Genomic DNA, 19933 nt, shown 5'->3' on the forward strand with positions numbered 1-19933 from the left:
AGAGCCTGTGACTTGCTTCTGATCAACAGAATATGGCAAAGGTGGTGGGATGCCGCGGGGAGGGCCACGTGGCAGGACAGTGTAGGCTGCCTTTAGGAGGGAGGATGAGGATAGCCTCACGCCAAGAGCCAGTGAGAAGCTGCGGCTCTGAGTCTTAGTGCAGCAAGGAAATGGATTCTGTCAACAATCTCAAAGAGTTTGAAAGGGGGTTCCTCCCTAGTTCAGTCTCCAGATAAGAATGCAGCCCAGTTGACACCTGGAATGCAGCTATTTGAGACCCTGAGCAGAAGAAGCACGTAAGCTGTGCGTGGGCTCCCGACCCACCAAAGTTTAGAGGTAGTAAATGAACGCTATTTTAAATTGTTAAGTTTGTGGGAAAACAAGAGGATACTGTGGCTCAGAAAAGACACAAACAAGGTACTGTGTTCCTGGTCTTCCTAATTAATTATGACATATTCTGCATATTGGATCTTACTTAAGACTTTCCCTTGGAGAATCAAGTCCTCTGATAGAAATATAACAAACAAAAAAGTGCTAAAGCTTTTCTTTTAACACATCATTATTAAAATGGAAAAGGTGAAAGATAAAAAGAGAATCTTAAGAGCAGCAAGTGAAACACAGTTACCCACAAGGGAGCTCCCATAAAGGAGTCGGCACTGATTTCTCAACAGAAATACTTCAGGCCAGAAAAAAATGGCATGAAATATTCAAAGTGATGAAAAGAAAGAACCTACAAGCAAGACGGTTCTACTCAGAAAAGCTACCACTTAAAATTAAAGGTGAAATAAAGAGCTTCCCATACAAAACAAAAGAAACAAACAAGCAACAACATCAAAAAAACAAACAAACCATCACTAAAGGAGTTTATTACCATCAAACCAGTATTATAAGAAATGTTAAAGGGTCTTTTTTAAGAAGAAGAAAAAAGAGAGAGAGAGAGAAGGAGGGAGAGGGGAACATAGGTATAAAAAATAAAATGGCAATAAACAAGTACCTATCAACAATTACTTTAAATGTAAATGACTTAAATGTTCCAATCAAGACACAGGGTAGCTGAATGGATAAGAAAACAAGACCCACCTCAGAACCTAAGATACACACAGACTAAAAGTAAAGGAATGGAAAAAGATATTCCATGAAAATAGAAAGGGAGAAAAAAGCTGGTGTGGTGATACTTATTTCTGATAAAAATAGACTTTAAAACCAAAGCTAGAGTAACAGGCAAAGAAGGACACCACATAATGATAATGGGAACAATCCAACAAAAGGATATAACCTTAGTAAACATTTATGCATCCAAAATAAGAGCACCTAATTATATAAAGGAAATCCTGATGGACATAAAGGGGGTAATTTACAGTAGAAGAGTCATAGGAGGGGATTTTAATACCCCATTGACATTAATGGATAGATTTTCTGAACAAAAAAACAAACAAGGAAAGAGCTGTTTCAAATGTTGCACTAAACAAGATGTATTTAATTGATATTTACAGACCATTTCACCCCAAAGCAGCAGAATATACATTCTTTTCAAGTGCACATGAAACATTCTCTAGGATAGACCACATTTTAGGACATAAAACAAGTCTTAATGAATTCAAGAAAATTGAAATAATATCAAACATATTCTCTGATCACAATGGTGTGAAACTAGAAATCAATTTCAAGAAGAAAACTGAAAACACACAAAGATATGAAGGCTAAATAACGTATTACTAAACTATGAATGGGTAAACCGTGAAATTAAGGAATAAATCAAACTGCCTTGAGATAAATGAAAATGAACACACAACAGCACAAAATTTATGGAACTCAGTGAAGGCCATCCTAAGAGAGAAATTCATAGCAATACAGGCCTACCTCAATAAGCAAGAAAAATATCAAATAAAAAATTTAATTTTACACCCAAAAGTAGTAGAAAAAGAACAATAAACAAAGCCCAAAGTAAGTAGAAGGAAGGAAATAATACAGATTAGAGTGGAAATAAATTACATAAAGACTAAAAGAAAAAAAACAGTGCAACAGTTCAATGAAACCAAGAGCTGGTTCTTTGAAAAGATAAACAAGAGTGACAAACTTTAACTAGACTCATAAAGAAAAAAAGAAAGAGGACTTAAATGAATAAAATCAGAAATGAAGAAGAAGTAACAACTGCCATCACAGAAATACAAAGGATTGTAAGAAAATATTATGAACAATTATATGTCAACAAACTGGACAAGCTGGATGAAATGGATAGGTTCTTAGAAACATATAATCTTCCAAAACTGAATCAGGAAAATCAGAAAATTGGAATAGACCAATTACAACTAATTAAAACAAAGCAATAATCAAAAAACTCTCAGCAAATAAACATCCTGGATGGCTTCATGGGTGAATTTTACCAAACATTCTAAGAAAAACTAACACCTATCTTTCTCAAACTATTCCAAAAAAAAAAATTCAAGAAGAGGAAAAACTTCCAAGCTCATTTTATGAGGCCAGCATTCCCCTAATTCCAAAACCAGATAAAGACATTACAAGGAAAGAAAGTTATAGGCCAATATACCTGATGAACATAGATGCAAAAATCCTCAAAAATATGTTAGCAAACTGAATACAGCAATGCATCAAAAAGATCATACACCATGAGCAAGTGGGATTTACTCTGGGGATACAAGGTTGATACAGTATGTACAAATCAATACACATGATATATCACATATATAAAATGAAGAATAAAATCACATGATTATATCAATAGATGCAGAAAAGGCATTTGATAAGTTCTAGCACCTATTCATGATTTAAAAACTCTCAGCAAAGTGGGAATAGAGGGAACACACCTCAATGTAATAAAGGTCATATGTGACAAAACCACAGCCAACATCATACTCAACGGGCAAAACCTATATGAATTTCTTTATGATTAAGAGCAAGAAAAGTATGTCTGGTTTCACCACTCTTATTCAACATAGTACTAAAAGTTCTGGCCACAGCAATCAGATAAGAAAAAGAAATAAAAGGCTTCTAAGTTGGAAAAAAAAAAGTGTCATTATTTGCTGATGACATAATACTGTATAAAGAGAACTCTAAAGACTCCACAAAAAAATTACTAAAACTGATAAATGAATTCAGTAAAGTAGCAAGATACAAAATTAATATTTAGAAATAAGTGAAATTTTTATACATCAACAATGAACCATCAGAAAAGTGAACTAAGAAAAACAATCCCATTTCCATTTTCAACAACAACAAAAAAAACAATGTATTTAGGAATAAACTTAACCAAAACAGTAAAAGACCTTTACTGGGAAAATTATAAGACACTGAAGAAAAAAGTGAGAAAGATACAAATTAGTGGAAGCATATAGTATGTTAATGGATAGAAAGAATTAACATCATTAAAATGTCCATACTACCCAAAGCAATATATAGACTTAATTCTTATCAAAATACCAATGGCATATTTCGCAGAACTAGAAAAAAATTTCCAAAAATGTATATGGAATCACAAAAAACTCTAAATATTCTCAGAAATCTTGAGAAGGAAGAACAATATTGGAGGTATCATGCTACTTGATATCAAACTATACTACAAGGCCATAGTAATCAAAACAGCAAGGTACTGGTATAAAAACAGACACACAGACCAATGAAACAGAACAGACATCCAGAAATTTTCTGACATATCTCCTTGGGCAAAGGAAACAAAAGAAAAAATAAACAAATGGGACTATATCAAACTCAAAAGTCTTTGCACAGAAAAGGAAATAATCAACAGAATGAAAAGGTATCTCACTGAATGGGAGAACATATTCGTCAATTATATATATGATAAGGGGATAATATCTAAGTTTATAAAGAACTTACAAAACTCAACACCCAAAAGACAAACAATCCAATTGAAAGATAGGCAAAGGGCCTAATAGACATTTCTCCAAAGAGGACATACAGATGGCCAATAAACATATAAAAAGATGCTCAACACCACTAATCATCAGAGAAATGCAAATTAAAACTACAATAAGATATCACCTCACACCTGTCAGAATGGTTATCATTAATTAATCTACAAATCACAAGTGTTGGTGAGGATGTGGAGAAAAGAGAACCCTTGTGCACTGTTGGTTGGAATGCAGATTGCTGCAGCTACTGTGGAAATATTATGGAGTTTCCTTAAAAAATTGAAAAATGAACTGCTTATGAACCAGGGATTCCACTTCTGGGAATATATCCATAGAAACCTGAAACATTGATTCAAAAGAATATATGCACCCCTATGTTTATTGCAGTGTTATTTAGAATAGTTTACAATAGCCAAGATTTGGAAGCAGCCCAAAAGTTCATCAGTAGATGAGTGGATAGAAAAGTCATGGTACAGTTACAGAATGGAAAACCATGCAGCTGTGAAAAAGGAAGGAAATTTTACCTTTTGCAATAACCTGAATGGTCCTAGAAGGAATTATGTTACATGAAATGAGCCAGTCAGATAAAGACAAGTTCCATATGATTTTACTCATATGTGGAATCTAATGAACAAAATAAACTAAGAAAAAAAAGAAACAGATACATAGATAGAGAGAACAGACTGACAGCTGTCAGAAGGGATGGGGGAGGGAGGACTGGGTACAATAGGTGAAAGGATTAAGCAAACAAACAAAGAAACAACAAACCTCATAGACACAGACAACAGTATAGTGATTACCAGAGAAAAAAGGGGTGGGGGTAGGTAGAGGAGGGCTTAGGACAGAATAATGGTGACAGATGGAGAGTAGACTGGGTGGTGAACACACATACAATATACAGATGATGTACTACAGAATTGTACACTTGAAGCCTATATAATTTTATTAACCAATTTGACCCCAATAAATTCAATAAAAATAAATAGTAAAGTTTGTGGTGATGTTTTATGCAAAAAGAAAAAAAACTAACATTGAAAGAAAAACAGGAATGTCCACCAAGGCTTTAATTAGAAGTATAGAAATGACAGAGAGAGGCAATTTGACATCATTCAAAGAAAGGTTGGATTCTATTCACTCCACTGACATCGACTGAGTATCAAGGGTTTGTAAAACACTAGACTAGGTGTTGTGAGGAACACAGATAAACAAAATATAATTTCGATCCCACACAGTCTGAGAAATGATGCTGAAATCTCCATTTCTGGAGCTGAGCGCTCCTGGGCATCAGCTCAGAACATCTGCCTGCCTACTAGAACATCGACCCCATGAGGCCCGTAACTTTGTTCTCATCGTCTACAAAAATGACAATCAAATATTGTTGAGTGAAGAAAATCAATAATAAAACACTTTAATTTGGAGAAATTATATATACATATACGTAAAATGTAAGGAGTGCCAGTATTTTAAGCATGTACTTTTATTTTAACTTTCAAGTACATACCAAAAACAAAGCAGTACAAAAGAGGCAACGCTCCTATGTGCCAGGCACTGACATCTCTATAGCTCTATGTATAGATTACATTATATTATCATTTTAATTAATTAGTTATTAATATACCATTTGTACTATGTATGTATTAACTCATTTAATTCCTATAAAAATATACAAGTAGGAAGTATAACAATGCCCTTTTTACAAATGAGAAAACAAAGGCACATAGAAGTTAAGCATTTTTGCCAAAGTCTCCCAGTGCCAGAGCCAAGTGTTAGACTCCACATGTCTTCTTCCTTTACCATTATCTTGCTGTCCAAAGATAGCATAAAATCATGATATTGGTTATATAAAATACTAATCATGTCAAATAATAAATTAGTAGTTAAATCAATTTGACTTTGAACTTAAAACCTTTAGGTTCTATAAATAAAGTCATATCACAACAGAATGATCATGACTAATCAAACTAGATTTGATGGCATTCAGAACTTTATCTGTAATACATAAAACCCAAATTGCAAGCCTAAAAGAGCCAACAGATACAGTCACAGAATTTGTAAAAATTTAAACTCAATTTGAAATTATATACTATTTTATAACTATTACAAGGTGTTAATGGTTTTAAAATATTAAAATAAATTAGCATAATAGTAGTGTGTAGATTCATAAATTTAAGTATGGAACTACTGATAATACATTATTTCCTGATTTTAAATTGTTATGCTTTTACTACTACCAGCTTTAATAAAATGAGTCTGCCATTGTACTAGTTCCATCTGTTGGTAAATCTCTGAGTTTATATTTAGACTTCAGCTAAAAGGTCTTCTTTTAGAAAGTTTAAATTATGATTTTGGTAGTATTTTTGTATATATCTAAATGTCAAACTCTCTTCATGTTTCCTTTTATATTATGGCTGCAAAATGAGATTTTACTGGGTCCTAACAATGTACTTTTTATATCATCAGACACAGCCAGCTGAATTCTAAGGAAATATTTTCTAATTCTACTCTTTTTACAAAAGAAAAATTCTTAAAACTTATCATGTTGGTCAGTAAATTCTCAGTTTGGTTATAAAAAGCTGAATAATTCAGTCCAGAATTTGGTAATTAAATCTGATACCAATGGCATAAAATGCTTAAATTGTGGAAATAAGATGAACCATGCCATAAATGACTACAACAGTGGCTAAAAATCTATTATGAGTAATAACTCTACTTTATCATGCTGTTGGTGAGGAACTGACCTAATGATCATGATACAGGTTTATAAATTTTTGCTTGTGCAGTTGTATTTAAAAAAACACTATTTAAATGTATTTAATAGTTAATCTTAAGAATTTTCCTAATTTCAGCTTTTCAGAACAACAACATGATGTATAGTTTTACCAAGTATTCTATGCATGATTAATAATTCTACCTAAATTGTAAAAACTGCAATTCATCTAGATATTTTTCTGAACATGTACCTTACCTCTAAACTTAGTAAAGTTTGATTATATCCCACAAGTAAACTCAGTTTCCTAGTTCTAATAATCACAGAGAACAAGAAGTTGATCCTGTTCTCAGCTTTTATTCTCTAATTTTGTTAGTGGAACCTAAGATTCACTGAGCTCTTAAGCCAGTCACTTGAAGGTCACCCTTGACCTTTTCTTCTTCCTCATCCCCCACTCTAGTCAATAAGAAATTGCTGTCGATTTTATTTCCTGAATATGTCATCTTCACCAATATCGGCTTAGTCAAGAGACCATCATCTTCTGGATGCCTATTCATTTCTAGATCAGAAGGCTCTCTTATTCACCACTGCAGAGTAGATACTTAATAGAGAAATGAATGGAAGAATCTGCTAAAGAAGTGCTAGAAACTAAGAAACAGTTCATGCCCTAAGGAAATTGTAACACAAGGGAAGAAACAGGTATATTGATATAAACCATAGCAAAGCAATATGTCAGCTATTGTAATAAAGAAACATAGAAAGTGCTGAGGAAAAATAAATACAGGAACAAGTACTTCTATAAATTAGTGAAATTGGCCAGAAGGCCCAGAGAAGCTACAAAAGGAGGTACCGTGACGTTGAACATCAGCAGATAAGTGGAAATTTGCTGGCAGAGAACTTCACAGGAAAAAGTCAGTTTTTTTGCAAAGTATGGCATGCTTTGGCTAGAGTATAAGTGAAGAAGGTTTAAGAAGGGAGTGAAAGTGAGCCCCCAAAATAGGCAAGAACCAGATTATGAAAAAGTTTGAGTAACATTCCAAAGGGTTGGGTCTCTATCTCTTAGTCAGTGGAGAAGCCAACTATGGTTTTGGAGAGAACAAAGATACGATCCTATGAGACCTGAGCCACATAAATATATATATATTCCAATGATGATGTGGAGGTTCAATTGAAGGGAGAAGAGGCTGGGAGCTGGGAGAATATTTGGGAGCATTATTACTGAACACATGTTAAAGGTGATGCATTCTGTCCCAGGACAATACCAACAGGGATCAGATGCATAAGACAGCTGCAGGGGCACATACCTGAAGTAAAATCAAAAGGAAGTAGGGGGACAGGAGCCACGGGTGCTTTCTCTGTTTCTATCTGGAGCAACTAAGGAATGAACTAGCAGTTTCGAGAGAGAAGACTATGAGAATTCAAGCCCATTGCAGAATGCTTCATGACATGTCTGGAAGAGATGACCACTTCAGCACAGAGAAGAGGTGGCGTTTGAGAAGCCAGATCATGAAGCGGGCATTCTCAGATGGGAACCTTAAGAGGCTCTGATTTAAGGACAGGCGTTGATCCAGGTGACTCTACTGGACAGATGCAGCTCTCACTTCCTCCCTCTCCTATAACTTGAACCTTGATTTTTTTCCCTAAAGGTCAGTCCATACATATGTGTTGGGGGACGGGGTGGCGCTAGTTATGGAAGTTCTCTAGTGCCCTTGAGGCTTTCGTCACTGGGTCTGCTTCAAAAGTAGTGTGTCCTACAGACCTCGGAAGCTGGAGGCTGCAGGGTCTGGAAGGCTATTGCAGGCACATGGTCCTGGATTACTGTTGTTGTAAGAGAGAATCCCCAAATTCCAAGGCAATATCCCTTTCTAGAAATGAGTGGAAGATGAAGGGAGCTGACTCTGAGATTCAATTTCTCTATTTCTTTGCCATGTTTATATATTTCCTCAGTGTTTTGACATTTCAGGAAAAGATCATGACACATACAGAAATGAAGCCCAACTTAAAGAGTGTGATTAAATTCGACCATCAAGAAACTGTCATACCTAATTATAGTCAAGTTTTCCTCCTGATGAGTCGTAATTGACAGAGACTTGCTCATTTCACACAGCTGTGGTTTGCCCTGAGTGACTCACTCATGCGCCTGGAAGCACAGAGTGATGGTAAAAGGTGGCTTGGGTTGTTTGGAGTCTTTGCAATCAATCATAAAAAACTTGCTGCCTAGAAATATGTTTTGGCATTTTCAGTTGACCATATATAATAAATTGCCATATATAATATATTATGTAAAACTGTTAAAAAGAATTCTATGATCACTAACTTCTAAATATCATTACTAAATTTGAAAAAATTTTAAATATCTGCCAATAAATACCCTTTTAACAGATGGTATTTTTTAAAATGCCATTGAAATTAACATATTTTAATATATTTAACAAATTCCTCTATAAGAATTTATTTCTGAGGGATATAATATTTTACATATGGGTATGCACATACAGATGGTATATTTTTATCAGAATCATAAACAATCATGAAGAACAAAACACTGAACTCAATGTCAGCTTGAATATAGAAAAACCAGAAAAAGAACTGTTTAAATAAATAGATAGAGTTGTTAAGTCTGAGATGCCATGTCTGACAAAAATATTAGGGTATCATGTATTGGTACATTCACTTTTTATTCGTACATGCAGTTTGCAATAGGTTATGATGAACTTTTTTTGGCTTTTTACAGACTATTATTAAACACTAGGTACTTTCATGACAGTGCTGGCTTAAAGAAAAGTCTTATGGAGTTCAATTACCTGAAAATGCAAGGGTGAAACACATCACACATTTAAAACCATATTGTTCCTAATTGTACCTAATAAAATAAGTATCTTTGTCATTTTTTATGCAGACGGCATCCTCTCAATAGAAAAGTTGGAAGGGATTTAAAAATAGAAATATAGAGATTGAAATTTTTGACACAACAAAATGATGTAGCTACAAAGGAAAAAAATCACAACAAAAACAATAGGTGACAATGTTATTATTGTTAATTAAGTAACAGCCACACTTAGATGACCTAAGTCAAGTGATTTATTTTGGGATCAGAATTATAAGATTCCAATTATAGATCCAGAATTACTAAACTCCACCACTAATTTTGTTATACAGGAGTAGGGTCAAAGATATATTGAATATTTCAACATAATGAAATAATTAGATCAACATAATGAAATAACAAAACAATTTATAATTACCCAGTGTTTAGCTTTTTAAATTAAACACAGAAGTGAAATCAAGTTTACAGGACCCAGCTGTGGTCGATGGTAGACTATGCCCCCGTATCCTTCCTGTCCCCATCAGCACACCCGTCGCCATGCCACTTTGCTGCTTCTCCCACTAGAATGCAGTCAATTTCTCCATCCCGTGAGCCTGGGCTGGCCTTGAAACCTGCTTTGACAAATAATGTGGCTAAAGGTATTGATTATATGTGAACTTCTGAGGCTGGGCGTGAAGAGGCCTTGAGGTTCCATTTTGGTTCTCTTAGCTTTGCCCTGAGACCACCACACAATGAAGCTGGAGGAGAACCGGCCCCTGTCGCCCCCCACCCAGGGGAAGGCCATGCAGATGATCCTGCTGCATGCAGCCACATAAGGGAGCCCAGGGTATCAACCCAGAGAAACATGAGGGATCATAGCCTGTTATTGCTTTAAGCTACTAAGTTCTGGTGGTGGTTTAGCAAACACTAAGTGTTGGCTTTGGGACCCGGTGAAGAAGGATGCTGGAGGGCACCAAGCCCTGTTAGTGGAGGCTGAAAGAACCATGAGCGGATGGCTATAAAAGGGTGAAGAAAGACCCATGCGTATTTCATGTATTACATAGCCTATCATCTGCTACTGCATGAACTTGTGAATCTGGCTGGAGAGATTTCCCAGCAGAAAGCTGAAAGTGTCAAGCAGCTTCTTGTAAGGTACTGAAAGAGCGAGAGAGAAACCAAAGAAGAAACTTTTTCATTTGTGAGCAGAATTAAGAGGAAAGGTAAGAGGCCTATGATGTGGTGGATTGGAAAATAGGATGGTTCATCATTCACAGCCTCTCCTGGAAAAAGATCTGTGAAGTAAAAACTAGAGTCAAGGTAACAATAAAATCAAGGATTCAACTTTAAGCCCCATTGATAGGGACTCAGAAAGATTTAAGGTAATGCCTTGCTGACTTTCTCAACTAGACACACCAGCGTCTAAGAATCTTAAGAGCATTGCCCACAGCAGCTTCACATGTGGTTCAAAGTTTGTTTCAAACTTTGGGTTTGAATGGCACAGAATGAACTCCAAGCAGATTTTTAGGAAGCCAACAGATGTATTAAGGAAAAACACCACCAGCCTGCACTAATGGACAGGCCAGTTCAAAGTCAGAAGAGGACTTGGGAACTAGAAACTTTTATGGCTAGGAAGAAGGCTATGAAAACTATTAGCCACAGACATGAGCCGCTTTTTATCAGAAAGACAGGGACTGTCCCTTGGCCCCTGGATTAAAGGAACTGGATGTATGCGCCAGGCTGGATTTCAGAATTATTTTGGACCCTGCTGGCTAGCTCCTTTCAATCCTTCCCTTTTTTTGGACAGAAGCTTCTACTGAAATGGCTATTCTGCTGTCTCATAATTGCATGTTGGGTGAATAGAGAGAAGTAACCTCTGCTGTAAGTTTACAAGTATGGAGGTTAAGAGAAATTATACCCGAGAAGCCTTATTCATTCGTACCTGGACCAGATGCAGACCACATGGTACTAAACTTGGAGCTTGATTCCATAATTGGATGAGACATTTGATGTCTTGAGAGAGGATGCATGTGTTTTGATGTAGAAAAAATAGAAATAATGGTGACCAAAAGACAAATTTTAGAATACAGTCACAAAATTCTCCAGTCTCAATATGTATCTTTCTTTGTAATGTGTCTTTGCCCTTCCTACCACAGAGTAGAGCTGATTTTCCCCTCTCCTTGAACCTGATCTTATATTGTACTTGCTTTGATCAATAATGTAACAGAAACAACTTTATGTCATCTGATTCCAGGCCTTTAGAAATCTTGCAGTTTCTTTTTTTAGATGTCCTAAATCACTGCCCTAAAACCACCATGAAAGGAAAGCAGAAGGGCAAAAGAATCGAGATGTCTCATCCAATAGCCAGAACCAACAGGGTGAGGTTACCTTGTACCTTCCAGTTCAGCTAACCTGTAGACAAACTCAACCCTGGTATAGCCAGCAAACTAAGACTTGTCCGAGGCTTCAAGGTGGATGCCTCTGTTACTTTTTATCCCACACTCCCACACATACCTGATTACAAATTCCTTGTGGGGAAACAAGGACTTTTACCCTCTAGGTAAGACACCCCCATAGTCTGGCACATTGTCCTATGTATGTGTCCTCAGAAAATCATCCATATATCACTATGAACAAGACACCCAACCCACAGATCATGAGAAATAATAGATTATTTTAAGCCACAAAGTTTTGGAGTGGTTGTTACACAGTAAAGGTTACCTAAACAAAGGCATTTACTGGTGTAACACACACACACACACACGCACGTGCATACACACACATGCACACACACACACTCTTTTGATGTCTTGATCCTCTTTCTCCTCCCCCTTCACTCTGTCTCCTGCAACAGAAGGATTCCATCTCCTCCTGGACCTTTGATGTACTGGTCAAATGAATAATGGAGAAAAAATGGCAAGAAACAAGGACATCCAAAGTTATTCCCCACACATGTCAGCATGGATTAATGGGAGATGACAGAGAAGGGAGGAGGAAAGAAAATCAAGAGCCTGAGGGAAAAAATGAGTAAGCAGAATGTTTGGGGAGTTTTGCTTACGTTAATGCTCTAATCGTTGTTTTGATTTTTTATTTTTCCAAGCAAATGTCAGTAAAGACACATTGCTTTTAAGATTTTTAGAATTGCAGTTGTATTTCTTTTGTATGTAAAACCAACGACTAGAGTACATTTGCAAAATTTAGTAACATCTCCCTTAAAATCTAAAGCATAAGGAATGAGAATATAGCTATCTCAGTTCCTAAGTGAGTGTTTCTCAACCTCACACTGAGTGACATTTTGGGCAGGTTAGTTCTCTGTTGTGAGAGGTTGTCCTGTGTGTTACAGGATGTTCGGCAGCATCCTTGGCCTTCACCCATTTGATGCCAGTAGCAACCCGCTTTCTCTGCTGCCCCAAGCCGTGACATCAAAAATGTCTCCAGACATTGTCAAATTTCTGCTGGGGAAATATTACCCCTGTTTAGAATCACTGGCCTCAACTATGCCCTTGGCATCTGTTTTTGACAATGGGAATAAACTGGTGTAAACATTTAAAAATTTTACATGTTTCCATTGAATTATTATTGGCTAATTAACTAGTCCCCAGAGTCATTATCATACTGGGTTATCCCCACAGTTAATATATTTATTTAGACAAACATCTTTATCTGGAAATATATCTGTTTAAAAAGTGCCACAGCACAGTAAGTCTGCGACCTTTGCTGAAAGATCACATAGAAATTAACGTGATTTTTCCAATATGAATGAAATATGCTATGATGTCTCAGGCACTCTGTCATTCAAATCTGGAAAGTCAGGTCTTGCATGGTGGGGCATGGATTGGAGGGGAGAGGGTGTGGATATCCTGATATTGTCCTTGGTTTATTTTACTACTCCAAATCTTTAAAAATTTTGTTCAGAACTTAAAAAACAAAAAACAAGAAATAGCTGATCAGCTTCAGTTGATTACTGTTAGTTAAAAATATGATCAGAGCCATTCCTTAGGACGTTATGACCAGGAAAAGCATATAGCACATGCCAGTTCGCCAAGTTTTTTTTTAAATAAACCTTTTAAGAATTTTAATGTACTTAGTTGGAAGGCAGTTAAATATGGCTGTTTTTTGTTTGTTTTTAAAGGACGCATAGATTAGACAATGTACCAGGTGGTGATCCCGGCAGTAGGTTACTCTATAAACACAACGGTAGCGAAAATGCTTTCTTTAAATGAGGAATTTTAATTAGGTATGTATGGGGGTATGGAAAAGAAGAGGTAATAGATGCATCAAACTTAGATTCTTAAATAGCTCTCACTTTCATAAAATTTTAATAAAATCATTTAGTGGTCAAAAAGAGAACTGAGAAGAGGTTGTGCCTTTGTCCCACTTACTGTTAAAATTCATACTTTTCTCAGCAGAAATAGTAACATGCGTGATTACAAACTGCTGATTCAAGATGACACATAACATGTGGTATGCCCACCAAATACAGCAGTTCTTCTCTATATCGCGGTTCACTTATCACGGGCTCACTGTATCGCGGGATTTTAAAAAATATTATATTTAATTAATTATCACAGATTTTTCACTATGTCGTGGGATTTTGTGGTACTGTATGTTGTTAGAGTTACACAGGTTTAAAAGTGTACAATATGTTTAAGAACATAAGTAGTGTTTATAAAAGTGTGGAAAAGGTTAATAAGAGAGCAGGAAAGGTTAATAAGGGACTGGGAACGGTTTACAAATGTGTGGGAAGGGTTTATAAAGCCTTAAAATATATATAAATACTAAAGTAAATGTAAGGCTCCTACTTCGCAGATTTTCACCTATCGCGGGGGGTCTAGAATGTAATACCCGCGATAAGTGAGGGAATCCTGTATTCCTAAAATTCAAGATTCTGAATTTGAAAACAAAGCTGGGCCCTTGGCCTTTTGCATAAAGAACTGTGTATTCAATATAAAAGTGCGGTGATAAAGTAGTGTCCTGCCGAAGAGTAATAGCTGTAATGAAGAGAAAGGAAGCATAAATATAATGAGTGAGTGGAAACAGCCGAGTTCATGATGGCACTCCACACAGTAGCTTCTTCAATATCTTCCAGTTCTAAATAAAGAAAACCAATTTGAATAGCTTTGCCAGAACTTTTCTTTTGTCTTGTCACTTTTCCTTTCCTCTGCTTGTGGCTATAAACATTGCAAAAGAAAATAAGCACGTAGTGAATTGATGAAAATGTCTATGTCTTTCATAACATTTGGATTTATATTTTTATGCATAACTCTCTTTGGGTTCAGGTTGCAAATGTAGCCTGGCCAAGTAGACAGAGGAGGTTTCATTAGCCGCGCTGTTATTAAGGAAATTGAACATCGTGGACGTTAAGAAACACACCAGAAATCTAGAAACCGGAGTAAAGGCTAGAAGCTTACAGAAACATGGCCCAAATTTAGGAAGCCTGACTTCTATTCTGGTCTCATTTGCACCCGATTTATTTGCTGATTACTCGATCCACTTACTTAATAAATGCCGTTGTGCCTCTCCTGTGTACCAGCACCCCATTCTGACCATCTGGGGGTGCAAGCAGAGAGGACAGTGGGGGCCCCTCCCAGTCCAGTAGGAAGGGCAGGAAGCAAAAGGAAGTTAGACCACAGCCCAGGTTCTGAACACGCAGCGCAAGGAAAGAACAAAGAGTAGCATCAAATAGCCGAGTGGATAAAAAAAAAAAAAACCACAGTTACGGGACGGAAGACCACGTGAACCCGCAGAAAACGAGAGCCACCCCCGACCATTTGCTAGCATAGCAGCTGGGAGGGAATGCTACTTCTACGCGGAAGATTTCTCCTCATTAGATACAAAGGAAATGGTTAACAAACAAGAAAACCAACAGCAGCAAAACCATCTGACCTCCTGGTAAAGCATAATTTCCAACCAGAGCACGCAAAGCACGCAGCGCCCCGAGAAAGGCTCCAGCTAGCGCTGCATGAACTTGCCACACACGCATGTCCCTGTTGTAACAAGCGCACTGCGCTCGGTTTTGCAAGAAAGCTACCACCCTTTGAAATGTTTTCCTGTTGTGAGCGCTCAACAATACCGGCCCCGCAGAAGGAAGGCAGGTCTTGAAAACCGTCCTGAAATACCATCGTAACCACTTCTTAAACATGAAATTGTACTTGGACACTAATTTTTTAATCAATCAAAATGTGGTGTTTTAATTTGGACAGAGAAGAGAAGAACAAGTGGTTGGTCACAGTGTTCATGTATTTTATGTTGAATATTTAGTCTCGGCTTCTTCAAAACATGTAGTTCTCCCAAATAAATAGAACTTTTCCCCAGGCAGTGCCTTCAGCCTTCAAAGTTCAAGTTTTGTTTTGTTTTTAATTAAATTACTGCCTTATGTTTTAAACAGGCTCAAGACTACGATCCCATATTTTGGGATTTTTGTACTTTATTTCTTATTCTCACCCTCTCATCAAAATTTTCTTTTTCTCTCTATCATGTTTCTCCAAATGCCGGCAGAAATAAAATAACTTGACACGATTTTACTTTTCTATTTTATAGCCCATGTTCCCTTAAGGAGATGTAAAGAGAGCTACAATGTTAACACTGAAATGCCTAAATCTGAAATGGAGATGAAATGATAAAAAGAAGTTAAGAGAGGACATCTGAAAAATAAGGGCACATCGCAGAATTGGAGGAGCAAACGCTGGAAATCCCATCGCTCACACGTGCAACCCTAGCACATAATGTTCAATTAGCCACTAAGAAAACCGGCACTCCGAGCTCCGTGGCTCACGGAGCACCAGATGGTGCTGCAGCGCCTGACTGCTTCAGGCCAGGCGGGAGGGGTGGGAGTGTGTGTGTGTGTGACATCAGTGACCTTCCTCCTAAAGAAAGATACACGGCATCACAGAACCTGTGACCACAATGCCAGCTGCAGGGACTTCCACATGAGAAAGCAGCCGGTGACTGTCACACAAGGATTGCCTGGGCAGCAGCCCAGAACCACATGGTCAAACTTATTTGTATGGTGATATTATCCTTACGGTTATTTTTAATACTAATAATTGTAAGCAATTTAGAGCTTTTCATGTGGCCGTCATAATGTTGCATACAATTACGTCGCACAATATATCTGATTGAAACTGTGCAAGAACCCTATAAAGAAATATCCTTCCCCACTCCCCTCCCCCCACTTTACATGTAAGGAAATTGAGTCTGTTAAGGTTAATCAACTGGGTCTCCCCAAAGCATGTGCCTTCACTCCCTTCACTCAACCCTCACATCCAAATTGCCCATTGGGGTCTCCAGAATACTTTTGGAGATATTATCTGACCTTTACCAAACTCTACAGAGGGCCAATGCTGATGCTATCCCCAATCACAGATAAAACAAAACAACGTGGTTTCAGAAATAAAGTGTCTCAGCAAGTAGGTGGCAAAGCCAAGCTGAGTCCTTCTGAGCCCCTGGACCACACCATGTCAGCGACTACTTGGCTAGAATCCAATCAATAGGCAGAGTACCTCCAAGCTATACCAAATGCTCCACTGTCTTCCTCGGCTTCAAGCTCTAAGGACTTCTCCTCCCAGTTCTCCAGCCTCTTCTATTCCTCATTCTCAGCCTACCTCACCTCTGCTGGCCCTGGCTGGTTTGGCTCAGTGGATTGAGCGTCGGCCTGCAAGCTAAGTGTCGCTGGTTCGATCTTCCAGTCAGGGCACATCAGAGAAGGAAAACTCTGATTCCAAAAAACCTCCGCTGCCTTGCGGCATACCTCTTCAGGGGAAAGGCTAAGGGAGTAAACCCCGACAGAAAATCCGGAGCCGGAGTCCCTAAGGCGGTTTGACGTCATAGTCAACACCGGCAACTCCTGCGGCGCACCTGAAGCCAAGCTGTATTGACTCCGTCTTTCCCTTGGACCCTTCAGCTGTGAAGAGAGGGGGGGGTCTGCTGCATGGGCAACAGCAGACCCTCCATATCACCCTGCCCAGGCTCTGTAGCTTCAGCTCCACTGGAGAGGACACTCCAGCGTCATCGCAAGATGTCGATTCAACACGGGAGGAGACAGATACCGTGTCACTCCCGAGTTGGACTGCACAGCCATTCTCGGCGGTGCAGATAGACTCTTAAGAAGCTACACCATCGTCTCTCGAGATGGACGGCTGCCGACGACCTCACCCCTGCTCCTGTACCCTGCACAGAGCAAGAAACTGACTCTACCCAGTGATACATGAAGGTTGGCTCACACACAAAGGGATGGAATGATGATCTTTTCCATATCTCCATATTTGCATCTGCCTTGGTATCATCATGTATCATAGGTCAGGCTAACAGGGACCAAATCTAGAAGGAATTTTCTCAACAAGAGGAATTGGGGCAATGTGCCCTCAGAAACAACACTTTAAAGGGTGTGAGGGAAGCAGGATGGGGCAGAGAGAGAGAGATGCTGAACTGGGATGCAATGATTTCTTTGAAGCTGGACTGCTCTTTCGGAGATGCCCTCAATTGAGGCAAAGGCCAGAACTTTGTATCCAGGCATCAACCACTCACTGGTAGGGGCAGCCCTGAGGCATAAGAAGGAGCAGGCAGATCCCTTAGGCTGAGGGTCTTCCTGGGGAGGGTCTCAACTGGGAGCCTTTAGCAGGCAGACTCTGGACAGCTGGGGAATGAGGGCCTCAGAACTGAAGGGCAGGACCGGGGCTGCACCCCATAGCACCTGCTACATCAGCTGCAATGATTTAACTACCCCCCTAAGAACTGGCTCTTCTCAAACAGCCGGGGGAACAGCAGCTCCCATCTCCTTCCGTCATGCGGGGGGAACCAACATTTGCTCCCTTGTCTGTTTCACACCAAAGGAAACCCCTTCCCACCATGAGAGGCTGCCTTCTCCATTTATTTAAAAATGAGCAGTTTCCAAGGCCCACGGGTTCACTTTCCTGGGGACTGGGTCAGAAGTATGGCAGCAAAAGAAGAATGTGCAAAAACGGGGTAAGGAAGGGCCTCACCTTTTGTGAGACAGCCAATAACTTAAGAGCCTCCAAGTCTTCTCAGACGTCTTCCTTTCTGCCACTTTGAAGAGCTCCTCACTGACTCATCTGCTTTCTCAGCCCAACCAGCCGAGCGCGGTTCTGCCTTTCTGCCCTCTGAGCCCGCTGACCACCGGCACCTCTCGGCTCCTATAACCAGAAGACTCCGGCAGCCTCTCTGTGGTCTTGCCGTCTGTCTGGCCTCCACGTAACCATCGCCCTATCTGACTCTATCCCCTACGTTGATGGATTCTTCCAGCTCTTACATATCATCGGCCAGGAGCCAACAAAAATAAGAAACAGGAGTTGCCAATATCGGTACATGGGCATGTTCTGGGCCCAGAATGGGTTTTCTTTCATTAGCAACATTCTAAGAAAACATTTTAATTTGAATGTTTTGGGGGTATCACACAACCTCCCCCAGTGTTCCACAGTCCCATTACTCTCTGTTTTCTGAAACCACCTGTTTCTGAAATCACCTGAGTTTTGGACATTTAGAAAAAGCAACACTTGATTTCCTCCCATAAATGTACCAATGGGAAATGAGCTAGGAGGAGAAATGATGAGAAATCTTAGGAAGAAGTAATAAGCAGAAAAAAGACTCTCCAAATTTAAAAAGAAACTATTGTAATTTTTGACACAGTTATTTTAATTATGTGATAATATCCTCTATCACATTAATTTTGGTTGTTTTATAATGGGTTTAACTATATCGTTGAGGATCATAGAAGAAGTGTTCTGTTTTTTGTTTTTCCGCTATCCCACCTCTCAGAATTTTAAATTAGAATAGGTTTAAGTACATTGTTTCAACTGAATTATTTCAAGGAAACTCAGAATAATCAGAACCACATAAAAATTACTGATACTGATGAAAAGATACAAAGGAAACACATATAGTTTGATGAAGGTACAAAGATACACAAGATTTTGGTGTTTTTATATATAACCAAACCCTAGATTGCAAATTTTAATCAGCCATAAGAATGCATGGTACTTATATAAAACTTTGGCAATCACCAGTTTCTATAAAGAGCAAGCTTGTTACCAGTATATTACTATATCTACATCTATTTCTTACCAAGAAAAATGACTCAGCTACCCAATTATGTTTTGGGGCTCATCACTGAAAAAGAAATTGTTTTGATGCCGGAAGCAAACTAGAGGGCATCTAGCTATTGTCCTCTAGTGGTAAAGCACTGGAATTTTGAGTCATCTTCACATTTTATAAGATGTCTGAAAACGGTACAATTTAAGTTAAGATGAATTAACCACATTATATTTGCGTAAAGATTTGAAATAAGCCAATATACTTTAAAATTTTGAGTTTAAAAACAATAATACTGAAAGTAAAAGGAAAATTAAGTCATTCACAGACTATGATCAACTTTTGATCTGAAATTCAGGCTTCAAGAATATTTTTGTTCATTAATTTGAGGAAGATACTCGACTCTGTCATAAGTGGCAGATATTTAGGCACTGACGTCTTAAGTTTTAAAAGCCATTTCTTTAGAATGCCTAAATATCAATCATCTAA

The 19933-nt window shown here is 38.2% G+C and overlaps 1 protein-coding gene across 1 annotated transcript in view; it reads right to left on the bottom strand.

Moving 5' to 3' along the window:
• SYNE1 (spectrin repeat containing nuclear envelope protein 1) overlaps positions 1–19933 on the bottom strand; it is a 423836-nt gene that overhangs the window by 341254 nt on the left and 62649 nt on the right. The gene's annotated exons all lie outside the window — the stretch shown is intronic.

The sequence above is a fragment of the Furipterus horrens genome, unplaced genomic scaffold (genome assembly GCF_987537825.1).
Source record: "Furipterus horrens unplaced genomic scaffold, mFurHor1.1.pri manual_scaffold_6, whole genome shotgun sequence".
NCBI classification, from domain to species: domain Eukaryota; kingdom Metazoa; phylum Chordata; class Mammalia; order Chiroptera; family Furipteridae; genus Furipterus; species Furipterus horrens.